The sequence below is a fragment of the Mus caroli genome, chromosome 6, assembly GCF_900094665.2.
Source record: "Mus caroli chromosome 6, CAROLI_EIJ_v1.1, whole genome shotgun sequence".
NCBI classification, from domain to species: Eukaryota; Metazoa; Chordata; class Mammalia; order Rodentia; family Muridae; genus Mus; species Mus caroli.
The window spans coordinates 74,799,298-74,818,567 of record NC_034575.1 but is presented as its reverse complement, the minus strand read 5'-3'; the positions used below and the strand labels follow the sequence as shown (position 1 = coordinate 74,818,567).

Sequence of the window (19,270 nt, the reverse complement as noted above, 5' to 3'; positions counted from 1 at the left end):
CAGGGTTTTTAGGAAAAGACTTTGTTAAGGCAGGGATTTCAGTAAAACTCAGTCAGTATGCTATAAGCATCAGAAGTGCACTTTTTGCAGCTATGCAGGTGCAAGCAAAATCAGTGTTTGCTGATGGCCTAAAATCTGGTCTGACATAGCAGAAGCTGATGCAGAGGTACAGTTCTCTTAGGTCTAGCACAAATTTTATTTATGAGGTTGAACTCTCCTAACTTTCTTACCTCAAAAGGATCATGATATTGAGAGTTACATTTTAATATGTATATTTAGACGACACATAGATATATAGCCAGACCATAGCAGATAGCTGATAATACTCTATAAAACATAGGACTTCTCTACATAAACCAATAATTATAGCCATGTTTTAGATTCGTTTGCCTGAGTAATTCTTCATCATTCATCAGAAACTGCAGCAGAACCTTAAGAAATTGCTAGGAATGAATATTTAGGATGCTCAATAGATATCTGGTTGAGTGGTCCAAATACAATGAAAGGAAGCTTATGAACATGAGGCAAAGTCACATGACTTACATTTTATTCTCTGTTTATTTGTTTGATTTATTCTTTATTTTAAAGATTTCTATATTTTATTTTTAGGTATTCTTCTCTCATACAATTCAATTCTGACCACAATGTCCTAGGAAGTACTGGAAGATGATTCAAGCCTGTGTTTGAGATGGCTTCTTGGAGCTTAGAGCGAGAAAAATGTCCTGCAATATATGTCATAGGGATGAAAGTACTTCCCTCACACAATATCAGAGAAAGTATCAAAATACTTCAGAGATTGAAGCTAGTCAACTGCACACTTATTATCAAATGCAAAACAATAAATAGCCCAGAGGAAACTTTGTCCTTAAAACACTAGTAAATTAATTAGATTCATTATGAAAAGAAGTGTCATCAATATTTGAAGAGTGAGAAAAATGTCAGCAGTTATTGGAAGAAGGACCATCATAATACATTGTGGGTGTGGCCACTGGAAAGTTCCCATGCTTGCTGTATGGCCCTACTCCTGTGCATAAATTGACATTCTCACCTAAATTTTAGTGGGTTATTGACCAAAGACAGAGGCCAAGAAGAAAAGAGGAAGAGGAGATAAGTTTGAAAAGGGTGTGTGTGTGTATGTGTGTGTGTGTGTATGTGTGTGTGTGTATGAGAGTGGGGTAATAGGAGGAAGTAAGTAGGAGGTGGATATGACCATATTTACTGTATTCATGCATGAAATTGTCAAAGAGTAAAAATAAATAAAATTAAAAAAAGAAAACTAAAAAATAATGTGAACTAGTTTATGCCAAGATGTTAAGACCTATACAATAAATGTTAAGTCGTGTCCACTGTCTCTGCCTTCTGAGACACTTCTCCTTTGCTTCATTATTTCCCCAAATGCTCATCATCTTTCTAGAATGTTCTCATTCATCTTTCTCTCAGTCGTAACTATATCAGCTACTTTCTGCTGCTGTGATAAAATACATGGTCAGTTGCAACTTAAGAAAGAAAGTTTATTCTGACTTTTGGTTTTTGAGCGTAAGAATCCATAATGTCAGAGACAGCATGACAGCAGGAGAGGAAAACTGGATAATCACATTTGTAACCACGAAGGAAGCAGACTAAGCAAACTCAAAGTAATGAGAAGCTACAAACGCCAAAGCTGCCCTTGGTGATGTGTTTCTTCCAGCAGACACCATAACTTAAGATTCTGTAACCACCTAAAACAGCGACACCAACAGGGGACCAGGGGATCAAACTCATGAGGCACATTTCTCATTCAATCCACAGCAATAGCATCATCACACGTGACAGATGCTAGTGTGTGGACTCTTTGCCTGGTTCTATCCACTCCTTGCCTAGTCAGCCCTTAGTAATCTGATCTACCTGCCTTAGCCTAGTCCCAGAACCAGAGCCCTGACCCCTCCCACATCAACCTTTCTCGACAGTAGTTGAACAGTCCCAGAAACATATTCACTTAGACTGCTGGACCTTAACATAACTGCTTTTCTCTATGTAGCCCCAACCTCTTGGGACTCTGGTTCTAGATCATGTCAAATCCTGGTAAATACAATCTACTGTATCCCTCTTTGTGTGTGTGCACCCTAGACCATAGTTCACTACCTCAAATACGTTCTTCATGGAAGAAGAGTGATTTGGAAGAATATGAAAATAATAGAATTTTTATTCATTAAGGGCATTTTCAGAGCTTGAGGAGGTTGCTCACTTGATATAGTGCCATAGAAGCATAAAAATCTGAGTCTGGATGCCCAGTACCCACTTAGAAAGCATTTTGGAATGTGCCTGCAATCTTTTCCTTGGGGAAATTGTAATAAGGAAGATTCTTGGGGCTCTCTGGCTAGCCTCCAGGTTCATTAAGACAGTCTGTCCCAAAACAAGAAGTCTACAGTGATTGAAAAAGGCAGCTGCCATCAGCCCTTGTTCTCCAAGTGCATGTGCATACATGTGTGCCCAAACACATGTGCATAGATACGTGAACATGTACAGCCATATTTCCTAAATCATTGTTAAGTATTTATTATTTTATTTAGGGTTTTTGTTTTATTTTATTGTATGTGCAGGAATGATTGTTATGCATGCATGTTTATGTACCATGTATATGCCTTGTATACTGTCAGAGGCTAGAATACAGATCCTCTAGCAAAAGAAATACAGAAAATTGTGAGTTATCACATTTATGTGCAAACCAATCCTGAGTCCCCTGCAAGAGTTGCAATTGCTCTTAACTGCCGTGCTATTTCTCCAGCCACACAAGAGCATTAAAAAAAAATAAAAAAGCGTATTACCATCCAGGAGTAGTAGTTTATGCCTATAATGCCAATTCTTAGGAGGCTAAAGCAAGAAGATTGCCATGGCTGCAGGACAGCTTGTTTGTGATTTTCAGGTCAGCTTGAACTACAACAAGAGAGGATGTCTAGAAACAAACAAAACCAAGAAGCAGAACAACTAACCCACCCCCATGAGGAGGAGAAGGAAGGAAAGGCAGTGTTTTTTCATCCAGGACAAAGAGATAGAGTACACCTTTTCTCTTTACTTCCCAGGGACCTGAGTCTACGTGCTACTTTGATTCTAATCACTCCTTTATCTGTAGGAATGAAGGCATCCTCCCTTAGGAAGTAAGAAAACTGGAAATTGTTTAAAAGTTTCTTTATTAAAAAAAACTGATCTATCCAGAAACTGGGAATAGGCCATGTCTCAGTGAGTTGAGCTTATAGCTGGGGAGAAATACAGCTGTCAGGGAAGGAGGAAGCTAGCTATCAGACCTGAAGGGGTTTTGTGTTGTGAGACACTATGATGAGAGAGATCAAAAGAGAAAGTGGCTTTTAATGGAGTTTCATGTGAAATAAATAGGTCTTTGCCAGGCGACTCATTTAATAAGTAATGGTTGTTCTTTGTGCCTGCATTAGGGATTGGACTAATCCATAGTACTCATTTTTAGGATTGTTGAAACAGCACAATAGCAGAGCCATGACAAGGGGCTGAACTCTCCATGGGTTACAGGAACATATCCAGATCTGGAAGCTACAGCTCTCAAGAGGCTGCACCTTCTTGATGTGCACATGTGGGCCTCTGAACCCAGGCAGAAGTGTGCCTGTGGCATTACAGGTAACACAAACAGAATTCCTGGAGAGAAGGATAGAGAATCGTTTATTGGCTACTTCATGGGGAGACAAGAGGGGAAATCAAAGTGAAGAGGAAATAACAATTTATTACTTATGAAGTGGCTAATGTGATTAGCTTTTGGGTAGTATGTGTGCAGAGGCAAGCAGCTGGAGACAGCTTTTTGATCTCTGGCTGCCTGTCTGGAGGATCACACTTAGGGTGGGGGCAGCTCTCAGATCTCCAGCTCTGGGCACAGAGCCTAGCTCTTTGAAGTGATTCCCTTTCCACATTTCCTGCTAACAGACAGTGAAGAAGGAGGCCATGTCCCTGGAGGGAAAGAGGGGCCTTGAAGTTTCCTCAGTCATGGGAAGTTAACAAAGATGACCATGGGCAAAGTTGTAGGTGGTACAATCTGCATTTCAAATCGCTCTGATGCTTCTTGGCTCCAACCTCACTTGGGTACATAGCAGGCTATTGCTAGGATCTTTCTGATTGCTGAGAGTTCTCTAATTAACCTAGATTCAACTCTATACTGTAGCTTCCTGCACGTCTGTCAAAACTGTCCTGAATGCATTCCACAAGGGACTTGGTGTGAACGGAATTTCTTCTCTGCTCCAAACATGGTAGCAATACCTTGCCCTGTGGAGGGCAGCGGTGTGGCAGACCTTACATTAAGGCTTCATCTCTGTTCACCTGCTCTCAGACTTACAATTCCTCTGACAAATCAACTAAAGGAGACAAGCAACTGCTGTGGTAAATATGGTGCTGGTGTAAAGGTTAGAAAACAAGAATAACATAATAATTTTTTTAAGTGTAGCATTTATTTCCCTCCAGATCTTGGGTGCCTTCCTGAATTTCTACTTCTTTCCATGCTTTTATGCCTGTCATAAGCAAAAAAGAGGAAAAATTAGTAAAATAAAAATATATTAGCTCCAAACTGTTAAAAAGCAAACACTAAGTGAGTGTGCACAGACATCCCCAGGAAGAATTTGCATCTTCCACTGAATCACCAAACAGGAAGCAGCACACACCAGCTGATATGAGGCCGCCAACACACATACAGTAGAGGACTTCTGGGTCTGTGTTCATTCAGAGATGATGCACGTAACCCTCAAGAGACTGGAGGGCCCAGGGAGTTTGGAGGTTGGGTGGAGTTGGGGGCTGGGGACATCCACATGGAGATGGGGTGTGGGGAGAATGTATGGAATGTGGAACAGCTGGAGGGTGGATGTGGGGGTGGGGAAACTATGGGATGTAAAAAAATAAATTAATATAAAAAGAGAGGAACAAAAATAAATAAATAAATAAATAATCCTGGGCCATTTAAAACTGATGTTAGGCTACGTTTAGCTGTTCTCTGCTCATCTCTGTGTCTGACCTAACAACCTGTGATGAACAGATAAAATCTTTTAGAACATATTATCTTGATAAAACCCTAGTTTCCACCAACCAAAGGACAAAGAATGTCATCAGCTAATACCTGAGACCCATAACATAGATTTTCCTGCTAAGCTACAGCCCTTGTATTTGTTCCACCAGTATATTTGAAATGTGCCTGTAAAAATGTCCTCAAACCATTACTGGATGGAAACATGGAATTTTAGGAACCATAAATCTGTTGAGGAGAGATGTGTGCTCTTTGCATTGACAAGATTATGTAAGAATCATTTGTACATACTGTATAATGCAATATCTTCCAGACACAACAGGATTGGTGGACATATTATTTCATGGTGGCTGTGTGGTAGGTTGTGCAAAACCTGCAGAAGCTCTAGCCAGCTGAGATATCATCAATGGGAGGCAGAAGGACACAGGGTCCCATCCCCAAACAAGAAGCCATTTGCTGCTGATAATGGAGTGTCACTGGCAATATCAACCACACATTAAGGGATGTCCCATGCCCAGGAGTAGTTTGGAGACCCAAACACAACTCCATGTTTTGTTTCTGTTTGTGTGTGAACATTCTGTTTTATTATGTCTCATTGGTTTTTATTTGCTTTTATTTTCCTTGTGTCTATGGTAATTGGAAAAGGAGGAAAAGAAGAGAACACACATGAAGCTAAGTGAGGAGAGAGGTTGGAAGAGATGGGAGGAGCTAAGGGAGGGGAAAACACTCATATAAAAATGCTAAAAGAGAAAAACGTCTGTAAATAGTATATAATACAAAATTCTCTTCTTAGGTTAGATTCCTTTTAATTTACTTTTTCTTTAGAATGAAAAAATACATGCTATGTACATTGTTGCTGCCATTGCTCTGTCATAGTACTGCAGAAAATTATGCAGTGGATGACAAGGACAGACTCAACTTCTAGTCTTAATGAACTTAAAATTTAGTGAGTGTTTCTTGGGACCATTTGGTATAGCACCTATACACACAAACAGACAAGCACACACACACACACATGTTAGACATTAGTTAGTTAATTAGTTAGTCAGTTAGTCAGTTAGTCAGTTAGTTAGTTAGTTTTTCACAACATGATTTCATTGTGTAGCTGTCTTTTTAAAGACAAAATTTTTATATAATTGTCCTGGCTCTATTACAAATCACTTTGTACAGCAGGCTGGCCTCAAGCTCATAAAGACACACCTGACTATAACTCCTGAGTGCTGGGATTAAAGGCATGAACCACCACCCCCTGAGCACCTCCCTATTTTTACATGGCACCTTTTCCTTTCATCTTTTTTTTAATGTGTATATTAACCAGTAAGACTGGCTTTCATAATTTCACTCTTAATTGGTGCATGTTTGCATTCTTCCAACCTAGTGCTAGAATTTCATATAGATATTTACTTGATAGTTCATCTACTTGCTGTTAATTGCAAAATTTACTTTTTAAATTATTTTTAATTATTTGAATATATGTTCCCATGTGAGAACATTGTGCATATAAGTATAGGTACTTAAAGATGCCAGAAGATGGTGTTGGATCCCCTGGAGCTGGAGTTACAAGTGGTTGATAGCATTCCAACCTGGGTCTTGGCAACCAAAATTGGGTCTGATATAGCTGTGATTGGTGTTAATCTCAAAGTCCTTTATATCCCCTCAATTGTGAAATTTACCATATAAACTTTCTGATACATGTCTATTAGTTCTGTAATGTGCCCCTAGCTTCCCTTCTGTTTTGGTACATCAACTGAGACATTTTCTAGAAGAGAACTAACTGAACTAATTTGATGTGGATCATGAAGGCAGTTCCTAATTTAACAAACATATGAAGTTAGAGGGTTCAAGAACTGTTTCAGTAGACTAGGACCTCCTAGTATCAGCTTTTCAGATATTGTTTATTTACCCTTCCTTTCCTGTTTGTGTCCGGGGAAATCAGCACAGAAAGTCATTTTATTATATAGCCACATCCTAAACCGTGATAAAAAAAAAAACAAATAATACTGGTAGAGCATTTATTTTGTGCCAGGACAATTCTGGAATCATTATAAGTATGGGCCGACTTCATCCTCATTACAACCTAGAAGGAGTTGAAAGAACAAAAACAATCAGCTGCTTTGTGTCTCTTTTTGGAAGCCTGTAATGCTATTTTTAATCTCTACTTTAGACATGAAGACACAAACATGAAAAATAGCTAGTAAACCATTGGGATGAAAGAAGAAAGGGTTGAACAGCCAGGATGTCTGAGTCAGGTTCATACTTGGCAAATGACCACACCCCTGGGTTTGCCTTCTTCTCGTTTTGCTGTAAATATCCTAGGAGTTGTTTTCTTACCAATATATTTGGAGTTCTCATCTTAGTTTCATTTTCCCTCATGAATGTTTCTATCTAGCCTCTGACTTCTGAAAATTGTAGATATATGTGGATTGTATGATGAACTTGCTTCCCACTGCTACTGTGGATAACGTCTCTTCCAATATTGTGTGTTTTCTGATAGCTGGTGAGATTTTGGATGAGTAAGCAGAATGATTTGTCTCTCATCCAACTTTCTAGAAAAAAATGTCAGCCTTACCATTTTAAACACAGCAGCCAAGGCAAGAGGGACACTACATGCTCAACTCAATCAGCTTGGCAGAGTGAAGGTGTACTGCTTTGTCAGGGCCATACCCTGTGGAATAGATGCATGTGAGGACTTCTAATTTATGTGTAATTTTAAATTACACATAAAAATTGAACAATGGTTTTTATTTGGTTTGAGTTTGTTTATCTTAAATATATTTGTATTCTCAGACTATTCTACCACAAAGATAACCTAAATTGTAGACAAGGAAAAATAAATAAATAAATTGCTATCTTAACATTTATATAACCTCTTTGTAACTTTGTCAGGTATCAGGTCTTTTCATAAAGTGAGGCACAAAAAATATTAAAGAAAATTTGTGACAATGTGCACATTGTATTTTATTCTACTTTTCAGAACATTCAGCCTTCTGAGATGTTACAGTGTATTATATATGAATCCAAAAATATGACATATCTTGAGTAAGAATGAATAAAATTTACAGAATAAATTATTGTTTCTAGCTTATAATCATCTCAATATGTCAACTTTGTCTTAGCCCAACTTAGAGAGTGCTAGGCACCTGGGAGAATGCTGAAATTGGTTATTCTTTAAGAGGCTTCAAGCAGAGTTTCAGAGCAGGTGAATGCTTTGAAAACCCTCATTTACATCTCAGCTAAAAAATGTTATGTGTTTTCTAAGGATCAAGCAATACTCTGGGCATCACCTTGAAGAATTAGAGCTTCACTGGCATCATCGGAGAGGACCTGGCTGTTTTCCTGAAGCAAAGAGATCAAAAGTCAGGCTGACACTCACTGACAAATTCATACATTTCTAGATGCTTTATGAGAAGCAAGAACACTGGTGTGTGTTGGATGCTGCATCAGGAACGAGGATGGCAGAGGAAACTGCTTGCAGTTTACATCCTGACCAAGAATTTTGACCAGAAGTGTCTAGAGAGGAACTGGGATGGGTCATTTTCATTGTCTACTTGCCTAGACCTGGAATCACCTATGAGTGCTTTAGCCAAGGGAAAAGATTCACCCTGAATGTAGGAAGCAACATAGATTGATATCATGGACTAAACAAATAAGGGGAAAGGGGGAAGCCAACTGAGCACCAACATTCTCTCTCTCTCTTTGCCTCCTGACCTGGGATGCGATGGTCCCTCTTTCATGCCTTCTTTGTCATAACAGAGTCTGTCTCCCAAACAGCGAACCACAATAAACCTTCATTTTCTTACTGCATCTCTTATCAGGGAGTTTATCACAACAATGAGAAAAAAGGACTAAGAATGGTAGAAAGATCATAGAATGTGTGAGAATGGCTCTACAGGGAAAGAGTAAGGGTACACAACAGAATGTGTACAGGAATTTTCTCATGGGGGCATCATGATAGCATAGAGAAGAACGGGTCAACACTTAAACATCTCGCCTGTGCCCTTTGTCACTCTGACAGGATCTGAGGTCCAAATGGCCAGAGTGAAAGAAAGCAGGAAGTCTTGCTTTCCTGGCTTTGCCTGTCGTAAAGCCTCAGTGGAAGAAAAAGAATTCATCATCACAACAATTAAAACTTGGTTTATAACACAAAGGAAGGGATTATCATTGGTCTACTAAAATTCTCTTGTGACTAAGTCAATACAGACATTCCAATGCCAGCATGAGTCAAGGTCTCATGGGAACCTCTGAAATTTTATTCAGGAGAATGAAGCCGATACATTTTTAAATGAGGGAACACACACACACATACACAACACACGTATATATGTGTGTTCTTTAATATAGTTCTTTAACTAATAGAGTTCTTTAAAATATTAAAAATATTTTATGAATCAACAGACATTTTGATTTTGAAAATTTGTCTCCCCTGTGCATTACCGAATTCTTTAAAATTACTAATGCCAGCTCATGTGTCTAGCAGAAATATGAGGGAACTCATAATTTTCCAGATGCACATTAATATTGTCTAAGATTCTGTTCTTGTGCCTTAAATCTCTAGAATACCTGGTATAGCTACATTTGGTTTAATTATCATTAAGGCAATATATTTGGTTAGGTAATTCTTGCACTTGGGAGGCCGAAACAGGTGGATCTTTATGAGTTTGAGGCCAGCCTTGTCTACATTGTGAATTCCAGGAATACACAGAGAACCTGTCTAAAAACAAACCAAAAAAAGATAGTATGGTTATCAAACGCTACACTTTTTCCCCCTTAGGGAACTTTCAGAGAGGTGTGGGGTGTTTGCTTCCTTGTTTGTTTCTTTTTAATGTTTGAATCAACATGGCCTAAGCTGGCCTTATACCCATTTTAGAGTTCAACCTGATTTTGAATTAATAGCAATCCTCCTTCATTAGTCTCCTGAGTGCTGCCATAGCAAGTATATATCATCGTCTCTAGCTTTTTACATTTTTCTTTCCAGTGATGCAGTTGTTAGGGACTAAGCATAGAACTATAGAGCTTATGACTGTGCAGTCCATCAGCACTGAGAAAGATATATCTTTCGTTCTCTCTCTCTCTCTCTCTCTCTCTCTCTCTCTCTGTGTGTGTGTGGGGGGGGCACATTTCAAATTTATAGGAAACACATCCTTGCTAAGTTACCCAGGTCACTCAGCAACCCATACAAGAAGAAGGGTTATCCTTCTGCCTCAGCCTCCTGAATATCTAAGATTATGGATATATACCACAAGGTACAGTTTTAAATTTCTCTCTCTCTCTCTCTCTCTCTCTCTCTCTCTCTCTCTCTCTCTCTCTCTCTCTCTCTGGTGTATATTTGTAAGTCCCTAGAGTAGGTATGTATTTGCCCCCACACTTGCCCCCACATGCATGTAGAAGGCCATGAATTATGTGTGAGGGCTGCCATGTAGTTGTTGAGAGCCAAACTAGGGTTCTCTGCAAGAGTGTCAAGTGCTCTCCATCATGGAACTATCTCTCTAGCCCAAGTCTTCCAAAATTTCTTGAAGCCTCAAGTAGGTGATGCAGATGGTATTCAATTAACAAGTGGTGCATAGTATCTCCCACAATTTCCCCCCATTTCTTAAGATTCCCACTCTGAATATCCACTTAGAAGAAAAAGAAGGATGCAGCATGTGGGATTCAGGAAAAAACAAGGAGTTTAGGAGACTTGCAGTAGGCAGATAGCTCTCCATATCCTAACTTCATGCAAGAACACTGGAGTCTGTCTGAGTGGATGACTGGAGACCTGAAAGTTAAGCTTGGGGGAACTTTGCTGTATGTCTTGGCTGCTTGGAGCCACATGTCTTTCAGAGCCTGTCTTCCTGATGACTCTACATATGGGAGTTTGTGGGAAGAACAAAATCAAGTCCCCTTTTTTACTGGAAATTCTTGTTTTATTTCATTATCAAAGAATACTCCCTTTCTCCATCTTGTATTGTTGATGAGGCCATTTCAGGTTTAACTAGAATTTGATCTTCTTGATGGAGAACCTCCTAGAAAATTACTCAACTATTCTAGGAACCCAAGGTTAAAATGCCCCAACCAACTTCGCTTAGTTTCTGTTAAAGTGCACACTTGTGCAAAGCTTCCCCTGCAGCAGTCGAGGAAGACACCAAGATGTGGGGTATTTTTTTGCCTTTAAAAGCCTCTTACTCTTTCTGTAAACACTCCAGCCTGCACTTAGGTTCCAGATACGTGAGTGTAGTCCCAGCCAACAGGAATAAACACTTCGGATTGGCTATAAGTGCTCATCCATGTTGGTCTCTCTGTAACAACGCTATGGTTGCTTTAGTCGGTTTTGCATTGCTATGACAATAGGCAACTTGAAGAGGAAAAAGGTGTTTTGGATTTTTGGTTTGCTTTGCTTTGGTTGCTCAGAATTGATGAAGTTCCAGCTCAATGTCAGCTGGTTCCAGAGATTTGGGCTGTGAACAAGTTGAGCTTTGGGCAAGTTGAAATGTATGGAGGAGGTAATCTTTCCACAGGGCAGCCCGAAAAGCAGGGGTGTGGATATAGAAAAAAACAGAGAAGGGAGGATGAATAAAGAAAAGGAAGGAGAGATCCACAGAAAAGATATCTTTCTCCCATAGACATCCAACTCCTCCAAGTAGGCCCCACTGCAAATGATCAGAAATCAAGATGCAAAAGAGATACTTGTTTATCTCAGCCTATCAGATTATTGAAATGTTGAACTGCAACTGGGTGTGGTGGCAGAAGGAAGAGGTGAGCAGATCTCTATAGGTTTCGGAATAGCCTGGTGTACATAGTGAGTTCAGGGACTGGCAGGGCTATGCCAGTTTCATTGTTATGAAGAGACACCATGACCAAGGCAACTCATATAAAGGAAAATATTTGCTTGGAACTGGCTTACAATTTCTCAGATTTTAGTTCATTATCTGGCAAGAAACATGATGGTATGCATGCTGGCACAGTGCTGAAAAAGGAGTTCTACATTGACTGGGCAGCAGGAAACAAATGTGACACACTTTCTCCAATAATGACACACCTATTTCAACAGTTACACTTCCAAATAGTGTCACTCCCTATGGACCTATGAAGACATCTTTTATTCAAACCACCATAATACCCATTAAAAATAAGCTAATTAAAAGAGCCTAAATTAATAGTGGAAAGTATAAAATGGAGATTTATTCGATGTAGTCAGAGTGGGAAAAAGGACAAAGGTATTAAATAAGCTTAAGTCCTTTGGGTCCTAAAGTAAGATTACTGTTTAAATAGAGGGCCAAGTATATATACAACTAAGCAATCTTAGTTGAAGTATGTCACATGTGGGCTGATGTCTCATCCTATAAGGTTGTCTGACAAAGCTGCAAATTTCCTTCTCCCCAAAACATGTTTCCCTAGGAGGTATATCTCCCTTTGACTGCCCCTTTGTCTTCTCTCAGAATGAGATCCTGGGGAAATTCCCATTTCTTTGGGGCCCAGTATATTTCTTTGCTGTTGTAGTGTATGAGACAGGGTATGTCCTTATCTGAATATGCTTGACTCATGGGAAGTGGCACTATCATGAGATGTGTCCTTATCGGAGAAGGTGTGCCTTATTTGAGGAAGTATTTCACTGTAGGTTTGGACTTGAGGCCTGATAGTGCTAAAGCCCAGTGTAGAGACCTACCTCCTGGCTGCCTTCAAAAGACAGGCTTCTCATGGCTGCCTTTGGGAAAAGATGTAGAAGTCACAGCTCCTCTTCCTGCACCATGTCTACCTGCACACTCCCATGCTTCCCACCATGAGAGTAATGGTCTGAAACTGTAATCCAGCCCTAATTAAATGTTTTCTTTTATAAAAATTGCCTTGGTAATGGTGTCTCTTCACAGCTATAAAAACCTAACTTAGAACAGGTGCTGAACCTGGCTTGGGGCAAAGTTTCAATTAATATCAGGTGAGCCTTGTGACCCCCCCCCCCACACACACACACAAGCTCAGTAATATCAGCTTTAATAACCCCTTCATCTATAAACTCATGAAAGGGTTAATTCATTGATGAGTTAGAGGCTTCAAGATGCAGTTACCTCTGAAGAGTGCTGTGGGATCAAGCCTTCTACAAATGAGCTTTTGGGGAAATTTCATATTCAAACTGTGACATGTGGCAAGAGGCTACCCTCTCTGTAGTGAGGCCTGAAATGATGAAGATTGTCATCCCACAACATGGTGTAAACATTGCAATGGGCAGGCACTGCACTTGGTGGCTTCTTTTTCTCCTTCAGCTTCAGTCTATACAACTACAATGAACTATACAGTAGAACTATACAATGTTCTGTTCGAGATCTCAGCAGAACATTGCTAACATTTTTCAATGATGGGGGTGCTCCCCTTTGTGCTATTTAGGAAAGACTGATTTGACTCTGCTAACACACACTCTGCAAAGACATGAAAATGTCTCAGTACTAGGGACTTATACCACATATCAGCATGACCACCACACAAGGAAAGCCTAGAGCCAAAGACAAATAGGTACTGCACTGTGAACTCTTGCTGAGACTCCACTTACACACAGTTTCTCGCCTAAGCATCATGTTGAAGCTATATTCAGCCTCACTCTCCCTATGATAAGTGCCAGGTTTACTTTCCATTCTTTGCAATCCTATCCCCTAGTGTCTCCTGTTGTTTCTGCAGTAGCACTGAAACTATCATTAGTGTGCACATCTTTATCTAAGGGTGTACTTCAGGGGAATGAGAACAAAAAGAGCCACAATACCACAGTCACAAGCAAACTCCTTGGGGTTGTTGGAGATGGTGGCCACCCTAGATAGGTCACATAGCCAGCCCAGAGGCATGTATCTCAGCTGGTACTATATCAGTCTGAAAACCAAGACAAAGAGCTCTGTTCTCAGTGCCCCTTCATTTCTCTCAGTTGGCCTATGTACTTCTAAGAAATTATTATTATTATTATTATTATTATTATTAGCTTCACGTTATGATTAACAACCATAGTAACACATTGCAAACCTGTGTACTTTCTATTTCTGACTTAGAAGTTTAGGCATGGTTTCCCTGAGCACATTGATTTTTAGATTCAAGGTATCTGTTATGACTTCCTATGATTAGAGGAGAAATCACAATTATCTACTGCTTCAAGGGTTACTTGTGATTAAAAATTCAACAAACATGGGCATCATAATAATAAAGAGGTGTTTCTGGGCTGTGAGTGCTCTCTGAGGTCACTTTTGATCATTGTGTGAGCATCTCCCATTACCACTATTGTGCTGTTCCCTGTATTGCTTATGAAACATTTTCAAGGACACGTGCACTTACTTGACTTCTGCTTTATCCAGGCACATCAGAGATTCTAGAGTTGACAGCTAAACTTTCATAGACTATCAAAGACAGTGATGCACACTGGGTCAGCATTGTGTTGACCGGTGTCTATATACTAGCATCAACCATAAGTCACTCTAGACCTCTGCACTTTATCTTTGTGAACTTTCTAGTTTTGGCACGGGTTTCCTGAGCACATTAATTTTGAGAGTCAAGGTATCTGTTATGACATCCTACAATTAGAGGAGAAATCACAATTAACTAATGCCTCCATTTCCAATGGTATTTGACCAATCAAGCTATAGGTCTGACTTTACAACTGTAAGTTCCAGCAACCAGTTTTAGTAAAAATATGAATAATAACTATTTTGCTTCTTGGTACAGGATCTCACTATGTATACCAGGCTACCCTCAAACATACTTTTTTCCTGCTGAATTGTCCTGAGGGCTGAGATTATAGGTTTTCACTACCATATTCACCTAGCAAAAAATATAGAGCTCCATTTTCCTTCCTTCTCTTCCCCTCTCCCTCCTTTCCTTCTTCCCTCCCTCTTTCTCTGCCTTTCCTTCCCTGCTCTCAAAGCCCTGCCCTGCCTTGCCCCCCACCCCGTCCTTCCTCTCCTTTCCCCTCTGTTCCCCTTAATATTTTCCTATCTTCTCCTCCCCTCCTTTCCCTTTCTCCCCTTTCCTCAATCTCCCCATCTTGTTCCCTGTTTTTACTTTCTATCCTAACTTTTCATTTTCTTTTGGTTCCCCCTCTTGTTTTCCTGTTTTCTTTCCCTCATCACGCCTCTATCCTTGTCTCTCTTGATTTCTTTTCTCCTGCTTGCCCTTTACCCCACTTGCTATACTAACATGAAAACTGAGGATAGGAAGAGTTGGAGCCCTAAACCCACCAGCTATAGGGAAACTCTAACTGGATACCTGGAAAAAAAGCCTATGTGGAAATGAAAGAGGGGGAGTGAAGGGGATGGAGAAGGGAGAAAGGGGAGAGGGGGAGGGGGAGGGAAAGAGAGAGATATCTTTTTTACATAAGCTAAATCATAACTCAAAGTCATACAATTTAGTTTTGGGCATTGTATTTTATCTGTGGAAACAGATAGCCCAAACAGACAGCAAAGAAGGAAATGACCAAATGCTTGTCATTATAATCACTGTAGTTATTGTTGTGACCAAAATACTTGAGAATCAATGCAAGGAAGGGAAGCATTCTTTCTTGTAGAGTACCTGAATCCATCATCCTCTGTTGAGATAAGGTACAGCAGAGATGCTCAGGTTATCGTTGTAAATGTTGCACTCTGAAGGGGATGTTTTCCCCTAGTCTGCAGGACCATTTCACCAGGGCTCTGCTTCAGGCTGTGAATGGTTTCTTCCCTGTGAAAGTGTTACAACTCTGATCGGAGAGGAATCCTGTGAAGCTTGCTCCCGGTTCCTTTCTACCTTCCCTCAATGGTGAACAGTGACCTGGAAATAAAATATGAAATTAACCCTTCCCTCCCCCAGGAGGTCTAGCCAAATATTTTATCACAGTTATTGAAAGAAAACTAGAACAAGTCATCACCACCAACACCCCTAAATATTCACACACGTGCACACATACATACACACACCTTTTTACATGATATGACAAGATTCTAGGCAACCTTTATTTTGTTTTAAAATAGACTTTTAGGGTCTAGAAACATCTGTCACACTGAGACCTGTTACTTTTAACTGCCACACTGAGGCTTGTCGCTTACAGCTCCCAAAATAAGACCTGTCTTTCTACTTCAGAATTAATGCCCAAATCTCATTTTCCTAGGACTACACCTAAATTCTTCAAATCTGAAGATTTGTTTTCTTCAATACTGGGTTTCTACTTCTCGTTGCTCTGTCATGATTGTCTTTGTAACTCAAGAGGGCAGGCTACAAACCCTACTTCTTCAGTTCCATGCAGCCGAGATGCAGAGAATGAACTCTGTCAGAGTCTGGAAGAACAAACCTGGTGCTTTCCCCTTGTGGTTTTCTTTAGAGGGTTGTTTGACTTTGTGATGAGCAGGCAAGCATTTCATATGGCAAATAAAGGTTTAATGATGACTGTGAAAAAAGATGTGTACATTTGTAAAAGAGAATGAAAATCATATTCTAAATTCCTGGGAATAGGTTTGAATGGTGCTAGGATGATGGGTGGCTTAGATTCCTGCATCACTGCAGCCAAAGTCTTTGTGATAACTCCCTGGTGCTCCTTTTTGCTGAGGGAAGCACTGTGTCATCAGACACCTCACTCACTCTGAGGACAATGACATGGCCAACTAAATGTGAATTTCACTGATTATGTGCTCTGTAAATTTGTATAATTTATTGAACCTTCTGTACCTGTATTTGCTCTATTTGTTCTTCTTTGATATAAGGACATGTAAAACCCATTTCATGATGTTAGGAAGGATGCCAAGCATGAGGATTACAAAGACAGGCAGGACCCTCCAAAAGTCCAGCAGTCAACAGCAGGATTGAAAGCTGACAACTCTTCTCATTCATGACTTCAAGCTTACCTTAACTCCTTCCATAAGCGGATGGCACCAGAATGCAGATTTTGGAAAAGAGAGTAGAAAAAGTTGTCATCAATTATCGGTGGGTTCAGAGGTTTAAACAAAATGATGATGATACCATGCATTAGCACCCACCAGAGACTCTCTCTTTCGTAACTAGAACCTGGTCACCCACAGGGCACTAAACACTGTAAAATAGAGCATGTGAGTAACAGGGACACTAGGTGGGATTAAAACAATGTAGTCCAGAGACAGCTTTCATGCAGGAAATACATTCAGAGGAATTTTCTGGAGCCTGAAAGGAGAGAGGCCACTTTCCTGACTTAGTCCCTGCCTCAGCTTCATGAAAAGTCAGCTTTCTAATATCAAAAATTGTGTTCACCACTAAATTTTGGAACCAGAGAAGATGTAGAGTCTAACCTAGATTGGGTGCCTGCGTGAGGCCTTTCTACTACACAAGCCCTCCATTTAAATTTTCCCTAGATTCGCTTTAGTTGAGCAATGTCAGTGTGGACAGTGCATTGATTCAGCCAAGCTCTCTCCCCATTTGAATTCCAGGTCATAGGAATGACAGGAGCAAGGAGATCCAGCAGGAATATTTTGTGTGCTGTCTGAAACACATATGCCCAAGGGTTAGCAGCGAATGTTGCTGAGAACAGAAAATACTGCAAATGAGCGCAGATTTTAGGTTCATAAGGACAACAGGGCCCACCATGTTGAGTTTAATTAAAGAAAAGATTATCAATTATCCCACAAGTTTGTAAAGGGTTCTTGATAATTTTTATGTGTATTTGTGTGCACATGTGTTTGTTCATGTACCTATAGGTTTGTGTGTGAAGGTGGTTCACTTGAGCCCATTTTCATGCATACCGGCCAGAAGACATGGTCAGCTCTTGCTACTCAGGAACATCATTCAACATCTTTTGGAGACAGGGTCTCTCCATGGCCTGGAGTTCTAGGAGCCAGGGTAGATGGTCAGCAAGCTATCTCTCCCTCCCCAGCACTGGGATTTCAAGTGCCAAGTGTGTGCCATCACATTGGGATTTCAGAGTAGGAGCTGGGGATCAAATTCAAGTCCTTCTAAGGCAAACACTTTGCTGACAAAGCTGTCTCTCCTAAGCCCCTGCTATTAGTTTTTAAAAATTAATGTGTCCGACCCAAATCTGCCATCACACTGCTGTACATTGAAAGTCACAAAGCACCTCCTGGAATACACTGTTCTCTACACTTAGGAACGTTCTCTAGATGTGATTTCCCACTCTGACCACATGCTACAGGTCAGGTCTGACTGCAGCAGACACAAAACACTCCAGAGACAAGAATCTGTGTCTTGCTGTCTGTTTACAATAATTACAAAGGCTTTCTAAAGAAATCTTAGGCCAGAACAAGACCAAAGCAAGCAAGGCACAACATTTCTGCCGCCCAACATGCATTTGTTTGTCTCTGCGAGGGTGAGATGTCTTACATCTTGCACTAGAGATTCCTAGTTATTCCAGTGCATCATAATTGTGCAGTGCCCGAGAGTGTTTCTCCTATGAATGTCCTGAGTTGGTATGCGTTAATTAAGCAAGCACAGATTCAGATTCATTGAAAATTTCTCAGAGATTGACTCTTTGTTATAGGATACAAGATACCTATCCTTGAACTGTGGGGTGTGGGGAGGGTGGGGACATTTCTCTGGACTGTGGAGCAAGGGATCTGAAAGCCAAAAAAACTATAAATTTCTTAGCATATGCAATGGTTCATGCCAAAGTATTTTAAATCTAAGTATAGCCATTGTAAGAAACATGATATTCCAAGGAGGTCATCAGATATATATTGTCTTCAGAGAAATTTCCAGGAAAGCAACATAGTACCAATATGTCTATAAAGCCTTTCATCTTCTTCTATAGAAAAGATTTTAATATACCCTGTTTCCTGCATGAAACCATCACGTTGAGCTAACCAGCACTTAAGCTTACCTGGACTACAAAATGCCTTATTATTTTCCTTCTGTTCTGTTTTCATTATTTTCTGATGCAGAGGACAGGACAGGATTTTTTTCCACCAAAATACAATGTCTTCCTACTTACTCAGATGTGTAACAGTCCGTGTCCCTCTTTAGTTGCTAATTCTAATCCTTGTCTCAAGGAAATGAATTCACAAGGTAACTCACTAACATGCCAAAGGCTTTGGCTACGCTATATATTAAGGTTATCCTCCAAATATGCTGGGTTAAACCCTGGAAAGGATGTATCTTCTGAATTTATTTCTATATATTACATGCTTAGTCAAAGAGAAATTGTTTACTTGTATTCCTCCATGGTTTGTATTGCTATGGGAGCCAAGGGACTGTATTATAAAGGTGTGTGATTGTGCCTGTGTGTGTGTGTGTGTGTGTGACAGAGACAGAGACCAGAGAAAGACACACACACACACACACAGACACACACACACAGACACACACACA

The 19,270-nt window shown here is 40.1% G+C and overlaps 1 protein-coding gene across 3 annotated transcripts in view; it reads right to left on the bottom strand.

The window, feature by feature from the left end:
• Positions 1 to 19,270, bottom strand: part of LOC110296910 (regenerating islet-derived protein 3-beta) — a 122,028-nt gene that overhangs the window by 94,078 nt on the left and 8,680 nt on the right. The window contains exons 2-3 of one of the 3 annotated variants that reach the window (XM_029478853.1): positions 16,825 to 16,832; positions 15,521 to 15,757 (exon numbers count right to left, since the gene is read on the bottom strand). The exons of 1 other annotated variant lie outside the window; for it this stretch is intronic. The gene's annotated coding sequence lies outside the window, so the exon portion shown is untranslated. The remainder of the gene's footprint in view (positions 1 to 15,520; positions 15,758 to 16,824; positions 16,833 to 19,270) is intronic. One more of the 3 variants, XM_029478852.1, reaches the window with a different exon arrangement.